We start from the raw sequence: 12,807 nt of genomic DNA on the forward strand, positions 1-12,807 counted from the left end.
TATGTGTGTGTGTGTGTGTGTGTGTGTATATATATATATATATATATATATGTGTGTGTGTGTGTGTGTGTGTGTGTATATATATATATATATATATATATATATATATATATATATATATATATATATATATACATTTTTGGGGGCACCTGACATCGGGGGCAAGAAAAACTAAGAAAATGGCGTCAGCTGCATGTTTTATACCCCTGATGTCATGGAAGAGAAGACAGCAACTGACGCAGGACCCAAGACTGTGGAATTCAGGCCGACTGAGGGCAACCTGCCAGCAGATTACCCAAATGTAATGACTGCAACAGTGAATACAATCGAACATCTGCATTTATGTTAAGTGTACACAACTGTACTTTTCTCTGGGGACCAATCCATCCTTTATTCCTAAAGTCTGCTCAAAGAACAATTTAAATCAATCCATAGATCTCCCAGTTGTCTTTCCTAATCACAGCAACAAGGCAGAATACAAGCTCCACCAATTGGATGTACACAGACAATTGCGTTTTTTCCTCCATAGAACTAAGGAACTAAGAAAGTCAGATCAGTTATTTCTTTCTTATGCCTTCAACAAACAAGGTCTTCCAGTTTCTAAAGTGACCTTATCCAGATGGTTATCTGGTACTATTGCCTTTGTTTATCAATTATGAAATAAAGAGCTACCAGCTAAACCAAAATGTAATTTCACTACACTAGAGCATTAGCCACCTCTGTAGCGTTTCAGTCTAAGTTGCCCATAGACTCAATCTGTGCAGCTGCTACTTGGGCAAACCCCCACACTTTTATCTCTCATTACAAGGTAGATATGGGCTCCCGGAGCAGAGCTTCCTTTGGTTCTACTGTTCTGAAGAGTTTGTCCCAATGAGCCACCCAGGATTTTAGGTGCTAGGGACGCTGTCCCAAACAGCAAGAATGAAGGTGAGATAGACAACTTAACATAAAGAAGTTATGTACCTACCATAACGTTCCATGTTAGTTGCCTTCATCTCGCCTTTCTTCTTGCGTCCCTCCCTCCTTCCCCCTTCCTAGAGGATTGTGAGGAGTTCCCTTTTATTTTCACTGGCTGAGCATCTTTTATTACTTCACATGCCAGTTAAATCTATAACTCTCTCCTTGTTTAGGTGTATTGGACAACCGGTTTTAGTAACTGGTTACTGTACTAATGTCTAGTGTGCGCTATCACAAACAAGATCTGGGTAGCTGATGCTGGGCATTCTGGATAAGGAGTAGCCTCAAGCCAGTAAATAGCTCTCGAGCTGTAGAAGATGGCCAAGTTGGAGCCGAGGATCCGCTCCGAACCAAACAGCAAGAAGGAAGGCGAGATGAAGACAACTAACATGGAACGTTATGGTAGGTACATAATTTCTTTTTTTTCCCCTTTCAAGTTTAAGGGTGAAATTTTTATTATTCCACAAGCCTTTTTCTAGCAAATCATGTAACATACCAACTAAGCCTGTATATCTTTTGTACACAGTTGCCCTGAGTATCTGTCTCCTGGTTTAAATGTACTTTGTGCATAGTTGGTCTATCCGTGTCTTCTTTTCTCCTGATGGCACATTAGCGTATACATTCAGTGCAACTGTGCAATGCTCAAATATTACATAATCATTTTCTGATTGTTACTTTACCTAGTCATATACTGTAACTTGCACTGTATTGTCAAATGCTTTATGAGCTTGGGTTGTTGCTGAAAAGGGTCAGTAGACCATCCCACTTGTCCAGTCAACAAGTAGAATAAAATAAGTGCGTGCTTATCCTTTACGCCTAAAACAATTAGAAGTAGGTTCAATTTTCTGAGACTTTTTCTTGAGAACAAATGTCTTCAGATTGTAGAGCTTGCGATGGCGGCTTCTAAGTTTTTTCTTCTACGTCTCTTCGCCTCTCAAGTAAAGATAAATATCTAAAAAGGTTTATAAGAGACTCCTTCATCTTGTTCTTTTCATTGACCTGGGACAAATGGTTCTACTGAGGTAGTTTTGCAGCCCTCACACTGCCAATCTGATTTACCTGGTACCTCTCATGAGGCTGCACAGCAAGCTACTAAGGCACAGAAACCGCGCACATCCAGTCAGACTACACTCTTTAGCCAAGAAGGGAGAACCTCTCTTTATTCTTACTGAGGGGGGAGAGAGAGAGAGAGGAATTCACAGAGTCCTTGTAAGGAAGAAAGTCATCAGGTCATTGATGGAGGTCCAGATGTCTTGTTATACTGCTAAACTATTAGATTAGAGATCACTAAGAGTAAGTCTCAGAAGATTAAACATCACTCCAATACTTCAGTCAGAAAGGCTCCCAGAAAAATTGATGTAACTTTGTCAGTGGCTTTTAAAGGCAATTTAGTTTTTCCAGATTTCAACTGCTTTGTCTACCCAGGCAAAAAAATATATATATCTCTGTCTTCCTCTGAAGAAGAAGTAGTCTGCAAAGCTGAAGAAGGGCTTAACTGTGCTACACAGCTTTCTACTCCCATTCCTTGTGAATCTTAATCTGGGGGCATCCTGCCCTTAGATTCTCAAAGAAATATATTTTTGTTATGCAGCCTCTAAGATGAAAGTGCCCTTTAAGTGGGAGGGAAGAAAAGTTTCTGGCAAAAAGATACTATGGCTTACTTAGTATAGATTCTTCAAAGCCCTTAGCTATCCCTCCAGTTCTGGGAGCTTTGGTGGATTATTTTAATGCTGCTGCTGCTGCTTCTCCTGGTTCAAACCCCCCCACACCAAGAAAACCAAAGAGGCTTTATAAGGTGCCAGGCTCTCATATTTTTTTTTCTTGCTTGTTTTTAGACTCTTGTAAGTTTCTTTTCAGAAACGCAATTGCTGACTCAATTGCTGACCCAGATGGTATTCTTTGGACAGAGACAGTAACTCAACCCCATTTTCTTCAACTAATTCTCTCCTTAATGAAGAAGACAGAAAGGCCTTGGACAGGTATGGGAGGATGGTAAATGCTTCGGTTTACTATCAAATGACTGAAAATCAAAAGACTGAATCCCAAAAAGACTGAAAATTCAAAATACTGAATGATGGAATTTGCCCCTTCTCCACTGTTGTGCGATGTTGGAGTTGGTATATATAGTTAACTGTGTGTGTGTGTGTGTGTGTGTGTGTGTGTGTGTGTGTGTGTGTGTGTGTGTGAGGGAAGGGGAGAGGGGGCGCAGCTCCCCACATGAGGGGAGCAGGGGGCTTGCCTCTTGTGTTAAAAACTTTATTCAGTATTTTAAATTTTCAGTCTTTTTGGGATTCAGTCTTTTGATTTTCAGTCATTTGATGACAGTATGCCTTTTCCAACTTAATGTTTAGAGCAATTAAATGCCAGACACACGTGGTAAAGTATTTAGTTTATATATTTTTTTCTGATGTACAACAATGTAGCTAACCTAGCTGCTTCTATCACTAAAACAGTTTGTTAAATGTGGTCAGTTCTGCCTACATAGTTACCAAACAATAAAATCTGCATACAGTGCAATGGATGCTGTATACAGAGCTGCAGCTCTAGGAATAGTGATAAGTAGGAATGTCTAGGTCAGTCTGCAGAACATTCTTGAAGATGGCAAGTCCTAGATTTTGAATGTCCCTCTGGAGAAAGATTTACTTTTTGGAAATTCCTCAGCTGAAGTACTCAATAACTTAGAGGAAAGAGGAAAATCAATACAGTGGGTCAAACAACTCTTTCTGTCCCCTGTCCCTAATTACCAAAGGAATTATCCTTCCAGCTCTGGGTCTTTCTTTTGGAAGCCCTTCAAATCTTCTCAGCAAAAATCCACAAAATAGCAATTCAAGGAAAAAAATGGCAGGGAGACACAAAACTAAAAAGAAAAGGATCACAAGGATTCTCCCTTCATAAGAAAAATGTCCGACTACCTGCAGATGCTTTGTATTTTGCATGGGGGAGGTAGTTTGTGAAGGTATCATAGGTGAGGGCATGTGGAAGCCTCATTTTGGGTAGAAACACATTAACATTAAAGAGATGATGGTCCTGATTAAAGCATATCAAAGCAATGAATTAACTGTGGATACCTGGACTATTGTTAGCCGTAATAGACAGCACCACAGTTTTGTGGTACATAAACAAACAAATGGGACCGAGGTCCTACTCTGTGTAGACCAGCCACAATGACCTGGGAGGTGGCAACTCAGCACAATTTCTCTCTCTCTCTCTCTCTCTCTCTCTCTCTCTGTACAGACAGCTTGCATCTTTCAGACCAGAACACTAGCAGACTTGCTGAGTAGATCCAGAACAGACTGTCATGAGTGGATGTAGCACCCAGTCATCTACCAGGAGATTGTCTACCTGTGGTGAGATGTTGAAGTAGATCTGTTTACCTGTTGTGACAACAGACTGTTATAGTAGTTCTGTGCCAGGACACATTGCAAAAGGTGTGGAAAACGGTTGTCCTTTTCTTTCCCAAAGAAAACCTTTTTCTCCTATCGTTTGATAACCATATTCTTCTTAAAGGTAAAGAAGGACTCACCAAAGCTACTTCTGGTAATTCCATTTTTGCTCAGACAGCACTGGACTTTCCTTTTCATGTCCCTGGCTAGAGGGAGTTACCAAAGTCTTCCTCACAGAGTGGACCTACTCACACAGGACAAGAAATCCCTCATCCTTCTCCTTCTTATTTTCCTGTCTTCCCAGGCCAGTATGGGGTCTCTGACATACCTGTTCCTTTTTCTGACATGATGTTTTAGTATTTTGACATCATTTTCTAGAGCTCTCGTTAGGGAATGAAAACTCTGAATTTTGGCACCTGTACATCCTTCTTATATGAATCCACTTGCAAGCTTAAGCAGATGTACATTGAGCGACGAAAGAGCCCAAACTTTTTAGCAGATGTACCGCACATCCGATATCCTAGGCATGATATGTCCCATATATCTAAATGCAAGTGCAGCAGTGATCTAGAGTAAACTCTCAGTTGACCAGAACTCAGGCAACCGGCAAAAAAAAAAAAAAAAATTGAAGAAATACAGTACAATTTTCATGTGTTGCACTTTCTGTTTTCCCCCTCAGGAACATACCTTACGTTTTTAGAGATTGAGAGTTCTAAAAAGGAAGATAGGAATAAATTCCCTCTCTCCCCAACCTGAGAACAAGTCAAACCAAACAAATAGTATAGGGTACAGTATTAGTCAGGTCTGTTTTTAATAGTAACTCGCAAGCAACCAGAGACTACAGTTATCCTGCATCTACCAATCCCCATGGGTGCCAGTTAACTGAGAGTTTACTGTATTTGAACATCAACTATTATGATAAGCTAGCTTTCGCAACTTTACTGCTGAGGTCATCCTATGGCTATCCAGATTCCCTGATTAGGGAGGTATGTTGGCATTTTTGTTAAAAGAATGGATTTAACTGGTATTTATGCTCTTGTGTGGAATGTTTCTCGGTCGGTGTGCTTACTATTCAAGTAAATGTGGGTCTAGGTCTGGGACAGATAAAGCTTGAATTACTGTTAACCATTTACCTGAGTACAGAAGTAGAAACACATTTAACTTTAATTTCAGGTCATCGTTTAGAATGCAGCTTGTTTCATACAGTGCCATTACTGGCATTTTCTGACTTGCTATCAAAGGCAAGCTTTGGTGGTTGGTGTAAATAGGTGGCAGAAAGCAGTTTATTGATCTTGTGCCATTATATACATTTTTTTGTAGTTGACTGGGATAGTATCAAACAAGAAGTAAAAAAGGAGATATATAGGTATGCAGATACATTGTGACAGTAGTAGGGATGTTTTATGGAATACAGTAGTTTCGTTAGAAGATCTGCAGAATTGATTTTGAGAGAGAGTTATTTTGTAAGAGGAAATAGAAGGGAATGAATCTAGCGATCGAGGCTGTACAGGATAGAAGGTTTTTGTTCACGTGAATCACTTAATGATACTTACTTATAACTCCCCTGACTACCCGAAAGTTGTAACAGTCAAATAAGACAGCAGAGGTCACAGAAGGTTATAACAGGCTTATGTTCTTGGAATGGGGAAGCCTTTCATAAATAAAGGTTGATATTTTGTGATTATTATCAGAATTTGTAGAGCTCAGACTGTTGGAGTGACTTATGAGAATAAGATTCCCAAGTCTTTGTGGGGACTGAAACTTCCAAAAGTTACAGTGGGACAAGCAGTTGCTTTGATAAGTCATGTAAATACCTGATAGAGCTGTGGAGCTGCAACATCGACAGGTGTCACATGAAACCCCGGGTTGTGATGATATTCCTGTAGGTGTATAGGTAAGTTCTAGGCAGTCAGTCTGCAGACCATTACAAGCCTAACCAATAACTCATATTTAAAGGCTCCTTCCATTCTGCCTACCCAGCATTTCCAGGTCCTAATCCAGTATGTGAATGCCATCATTTAGGTTATAATCAGAGCAGTTTTTCTTTCTCTCTCTCTCTCTTTCTCTCTCTCTGCACCACGCAGCCTGACAGGCTTGTGTAGAACTTTAAAAAAAATCAAAACCTGTGTTGGATTTCTTGGAAGCAGTGCCAAGTTACACGTTACAGATAGCTACCAGTTCCTTTGGCATATCTTCTGCGCTCTTCAGAATGAGATTTATGAGACTGAAGGTATGTTAGAAAATATTCCAGACTATGGGGTATTTTTCACACCACAGAGAATCCTGAAAATGGCTTATTTTGAGATGCAGCTTGTTATACCAGAGCTGAGTAGACTGTTCTGATACTTGGCTGGGTATCCGTAATTTTGGCAACAGCTGACAAAACTCATCCATGTCTAGTTAGGAGTAAGAGTACTAAAAATAGAACTGAAATAAAATCGGTAAAAATAGAATCACAGAATAAAGAAAATAGGTTTGCATATAGTGTCATGACTGATTTTTACTGACTTTTTTTCCTGCTGAAGGGAATGTATACATAGAACTGGAAAGTTATTGTTCAGGTTTATAACTGAGAGTGAAGTAATGACAAAGTATATGTGATGTAGAAACTAACAGGAAAAGGGACAGGTCCTGAAAAAGAGTTTAAATATGAATTAGGTTTGCTACAAAGGGAAGATGAGAAACATGCTCAATGATACAATAAGTGCTGCTTATTCTTTACTTAAAACAGCTTCAAATGTGTGTGTGTGTGTGTGTGTGTGTGTGTGTGTGTGTGTGTGTGTGTGTGTGTGTGTGTGTGTGTGTGTGTGTGTGTGTGTAAGAACATACAAGTGTTTCCCCAAACTGGTAAGCTCTTATGCAGGGAATACCCTTACAGTAGGCTGCATGACAACATCGTTCAGGGAATACCCTACAGTAGGCTGCATAACAACATCGTTCAGAGAGGTTTGGAAACGTTGGAGTGGCTTCATTTTCTGCATTAAATAAGTGTGCTAAAGCTAGTGTTTAATAGTGCTTTTGTTGTTGTCTACTCTTATCATGAGCTTTTCATATTACGTTTCCCTGACCTCCTCATGTTATGCTTCTAGAGTCAGAGTGCTCAGCCTTTTTTGATCTTACATACCTTGTAAACGGTTCTGATGTTAAATGTCTATAATTTTACCATAGGGATATAGTACGTACAGTCATTTTCCAGGCTACAGAGACTTCGTCACTTTTGAATTTACAGTAATTCAAAGTTCATTTTTAAAGTTTATCAGTTCACACTGTGCACTATGGTGACCAAAAGATTAACACTTAGTACTCCCTGCCTCAAGTGCCCAACACAATTCCGTGCATAATAGCCTGCTTGTGGGTTACATCTGTAATGATGATTCCTTTGAAACATACGTTAAATGATTGCCTAGTTGCCTTTGGCATATATGTGCCATAGTACACAGGTTCCTATCAGTTGATAGAGTTTTCAGAAACTTGTAATTCATATGGTTGAGAGCATATGATAGAGTGTTTGAAAACTGAAAGCTTTTGAATGGGGATGACGGTACAGTGGGGATCGGGAAATTTATCCTTTTTTCACTCTAGTGCGATCTCGAAGTTTGTATATGTAATTTGCAACGGGTGTTGCAAAAATGTAAAAAAAAAAAAAAAAAAAAAAGTAGATTTTTGTGGGGGGTTTTTTGTATGTGTTTTTTTATGTTCGAGTTTTTGGAAACTCGATCATATGGTCTCAACCATATGAATTTTAAGTTTCTGAAAACTTGATTATCTGACGTAGACCAGCGTGTGTGTGTGTGTGTGTGTGTGTGTGTGTGTGTGTGTGTGTGTGTGTGCCTGTGTGTGTGTGCCTGTGTGTGTGTGCCTGTGTGTGTGTGTGTGTGTGTGTGTGTGTGTGTGTGTGTGTGTGTGTGTGTGTGTGTGTGTGTGTGTGTGTGTACACGTACGCGCGTGTGTGTGGAGTCTCTGGAAATGTATTTTGTTTCAAGGAAATTGAGCTTTTAACCTCAGGATACATTGATTGTGCCCCATGCTGTTTGCCTAGAAATCATGTCAAACATTTACTTCCTATTTCAAAGCTTAGCATTGGAGTTTTCTGTAGTTATCATGCGTCATCATGATCCTTCACAAGGAGTTATGAGACCATGTGCCTTGTTCATTTTGATAAGCTGATTTTTTTTTTTTCACAGCCTGGCAGAGGCCAGAAATATTTGTGTGTATTAGGAGTATTGTCAGGAAACAAGGTATATTCCTAAATGGATATTTATACTCCTTGTGTGTGCCGTTATTGTCATACCTGTACCTGTATTAGTATCCTGTTCTGGTTAATGTGTTTCTTGCTTTCTGGTTCTCATTCTTTACTTATGTCACAGTCATTCTGTCTGCATTCCCCAAGTCCAGTATTACTGTGTCCCTTTGTCTGTGGGACTGGCATCCCAAAGTCAGGGGTTAAGATGAGGACAGCCTGCCACTAACCAGAATATTTTGGAGGATTGTTAATATATTAGCTTTCCTGTCAGTGCTGTGATGCAAGTCGAACTCGCACACTAAAATTCAAAATCGGGTAAGTGTGGTGTTGACCTTTGTGTTATATTTATGAGCTCTATACGATGCTGCACTGTGTTGTGCAGATTTGTTTCTTCCTGGTTCAGTATTACAGACATTAAGCATGTATATTCAGAGGTGTGTGGTTAGTTTGTGTATGTATGTATGTGTGTGCATTTGTGTGTTTGTGTGTGTGTGTGTGTGTGTGTGTGTGTGTGTGTGTGTGTGTGTGTGTGTGTGTGTGTGTGTGTGTGTGTGTGTGTGTGTGTGTGTGTGTGTGTCTGTACATATATGGTTCCCCTTTACAAGGTTTACAGGAAGATCTGGAACATTTTGTTTCTCAAGTTAATGCTTGTGTTCCGTGATTGAAATTTACTTTGGGGAGTATGGTGACATGTATATCCTTTTTGGATCTGGATATCACTTTAGATATTCAAGCACAGGTGTTTCAAAGTAAAATTCATAGAAAGGCTACCTTTACAAATAATTATTTACATTTTCATAGCTATCATTCTGTTTTTTTCGAAGTATGATGATTTTTGGGGCCAAATAATTAGCCTGAGTAGGTTAGAAATTTGTGATTCAGGTTTTCTTGAAGAGGTTCATTTCTTAGTTAAGATACTTCAAAATTGTGGTTACCCTATATCTAAATTTAAGGAAATAAGTGAAGAAGTGATGGAAAAAAGATGGACTTATTTCCCCCCTATTTTAGTAAAATGGTTAGTTAATGTATAAGAAGCAACTAAAAGTGAGGTGACAGTATTATATCGCACTTGTGCTTTTCCTCTGCCGGTTAATGTTGATAGTCATGGTATTAAGAAAATCATTATTCATAATTGGAGGATTATTCATGGAAATTTTGACTTAGTTAAGATTTTAGGTGATACTCCTAGATTTATCTACAAGAAAACAGCTAACTTGAAAAAGCTTTTAGAACATGATTTTTGAAATGAACACCTAATTTTTAATGGCAATGTTGGTACCTTGTGGACATTGCAAGCAGTGCAGATATATTTATGATAGCAGTAGTATTATTGTTTTCATTTAAATAATAAAACTATTTATTTCAATAATTGTTAATCATGTCAGAGTGAATATATTGTGTATCTATCCCTTTGTAGTACTTGTTCCAGTTTTTATGTGGGGAAATGTTTGTGTTGGAACAAGTAGATTTAATTAATTTTGTCACAGGGTGTAATAATTTTTGTAATTCCATGAGCCACAATGGCAGATTTTGCTTAGAGCCACTCGTGTTCCAGGACTAAATGAAATGACTAATATTAAATGTTTTCTTAAATTAAAATTGTTTTAAACTTCAGTATAAAGTTTATTAGTACACTAGAGTTATGTTAAACATAGTTTAGTTAAAGGTTAACCACTTGAAGTAATAAGACAAGTTGACAGTAATTAGTTTTTGTTGCTATGGTAACTTTTAGGATGAGATTGTACTTCCAGGAAATGTCATTGAGGTGCATCATTACTGATAATTCTTTTTGAATTTTGGCAGTCCGTTATTAGACCCTATTTTAAGTATAAAAGGAAATTGTTTTTGTTTTTATGTTTTTTATAGTCTGATGAAGTTCCATGGACTTACAATAAATTGGAACAAAAGTGCCACTACTTTTAGTGTCTTGTGCCTGTATTTTGGCTAAAGTTGGTATTTCGACCAGGTTCTGTTGATGTTTGAATAGAATTTACCTTGCGACAGGTGTACTTATTTAGAGTGTGTGTCTGTGTGTGTGTGTCTGTGTGTGTGTGTGTGTGTGTGTGTGTGTGTGTGTGTGTGTATACGTATATATAATCCACAATCACTGAACACACTTAAACGAAAACAAAAATTCAGTGGTATTATTTATATATTGGATAAAAGCCTCAATTAAATTTACTGGACCCTTCCAGATGAAAAACAAATCATCTAGAAACCGACTATACATCTCAATGTGCTGCATGAATTCTGATGGGAATAAGTATCTATTTTCCCAAACTGCCATGATGACATTTGCATATAGAGTGCCTACAGGCGAACCCATTGCCACTCCCTTTATTTGTTTAAAATATTGCCCATCATGGAAAATATAATTATTGGTTAATACCAATTCCAATAAATCTACCATGGTATTAAGCTGGTCTTGAGGTGTTGGTATTATTTCAAAAAAGAATTCAGAGAACCAAGTAATACCTAACTGGTGAGGTATACAAGTGAAAAGATCTTTTACATCAACAGTAATGAAATTAATATTTTCCACATTATTAATGCTAGTGAGAAAATCCCAAGAATCCCTACAAATGTATGCTAGACTTTTTATTTTTTCTTTTAATGTTATATCAATATATTTTGCTATATGATAAGTTTTGAGCCCCTCGTCCACTATGGGACGCATTGGTGGATTATCCAAATTTTTATGTATTTTAGGTGCTCCAAACATTATGGGAATTTTGGGATTATCCACTTTCATATACATATATGCCTCATTAGTTATTTGCCCCTGCCAAAGCATATCCTCTAGACTGTAATCAATTCTAGAATAAGAAATATTAATTTCATTGATTGAGACTTCTATATAGGCTTCATCAAATAATATATTTGTTAGATGTTGATTGTAGTCATGTGAATTCATTATGACAAGTCCACCACCTTTATCCGGCTGCATAATCCGAATGTTATGATTGATTTTCAATTCATTATCATGTCCCTTTGAATTTTTGTCAAATTTGTTGAGATCATATTATTATTTTTTAATAATAAAATAATAATAATAATAATAATAATAATAATATGATCTCAACAAATTTGACAAAAATTCAAAGGGACATGATAATGAATTGAAAATCAAATCATAACATTCGGATTATGCAGCCGAATAAAGGTGGTGGACTTGTCATAATGAATTCACATGACTACAATCAACATCTAACAAATATATTATTTGATGAAGCCTATATAGAAGTCTCAATCAATGAAATTAATATTTCTTATTCTAGAATTGATTACAGTCTAGAGGATATGCTTTGGCAGGGGAAAATAACTAATGAGGCATATATGTATATGAAAGTGGATAATCCCAAAATTCCCATAATGTCTGGAGCACCTAAAATACATAAAAATTTGGATAATCCACCAATGCGTCCCATAGTGGACGCAGGGGGCTCAAAAACTTATCAAATAGCAAAATATATTGATATAACATTAAAAGAAAAAATAAAAAGTCTAGCATACATTTGTAGGGATTCTTGGGATTTTCTCACTAGGATAAATGATTTAAGCATTAATAATGTGGAAAATATTAATTTCATTACTGTTGATGTAAAAGATCTTTTCACTTGCATACCTCACCAGTTAGGTATTACTTGGTTCTCTGAATTCTTTTTTGAAATAATACCAACACCTCAAGACCAGCTTAATACCATGGAAGATTTATTGGAATTGGTATTAACCAATAATTATATTTTCCATGATGGGCAATATTTTAAACAAATAAAGGGAGTGGCAATGGGTTCGCCTGTAGGCACTCTATATGCAAATGTCATCATGGCAGTTTGGGAAAATAGATACTTATTCCCATCAGAATTCATGCAGCACATTGAGATGTATAGTCGGTTTCTAGATGATTTGTTTTTCATCTGGAAGGGTCCAGTAAATTTAATTGAGGCTTTTATCCAATATATAAATAATACCACTGAATTTTTGTTTTTCACTATTGAAATAGGATATCAAAGTATAGCTTATTTAGATATTTATTTACAGAAAGATATATACAAAAATTCTTTAAAAGCTAATATTTACCGTAAAAAAACTTATTCTAACAAATTTTTACATTTTGACAGCCATCATCCTCCACACATAAAAAAAGCAGTTTTAAAAGGTCAATTGGTTCGAGCTGCACGTATTGTCTCAAATTTTGATGAATTTCAAAATGAATGTCAATTC

The 12,807-nt window shown here is 37.3% G+C and overlaps 1 protein-coding gene across 1 annotated transcript in view; it reads left to right on the plus strand.

Annotated features, from left to right (window-relative positions):
• CIC (capicua transcriptional repressor) overlaps positions 1-12,807 on the plus strand; it is a 1,784,113-nt gene that overhangs the window by 120,459 nt on the left and 1,650,847 nt on the right. The window lies entirely within an intron of this gene.

Source organism: Protopterus annectens, chromosome 8.part0 (assembly GCF_019279795.1).
Source record: "Protopterus annectens isolate FY-2018-M chromosome 8.part0, PAN1.0, whole genome shotgun sequence".
In the NCBI taxonomy this organism is placed as follows: domain Eukaryota; kingdom Metazoa; phylum Chordata; order Ceratodontiformes; family Protopteridae; genus Protopterus; species Protopterus annectens.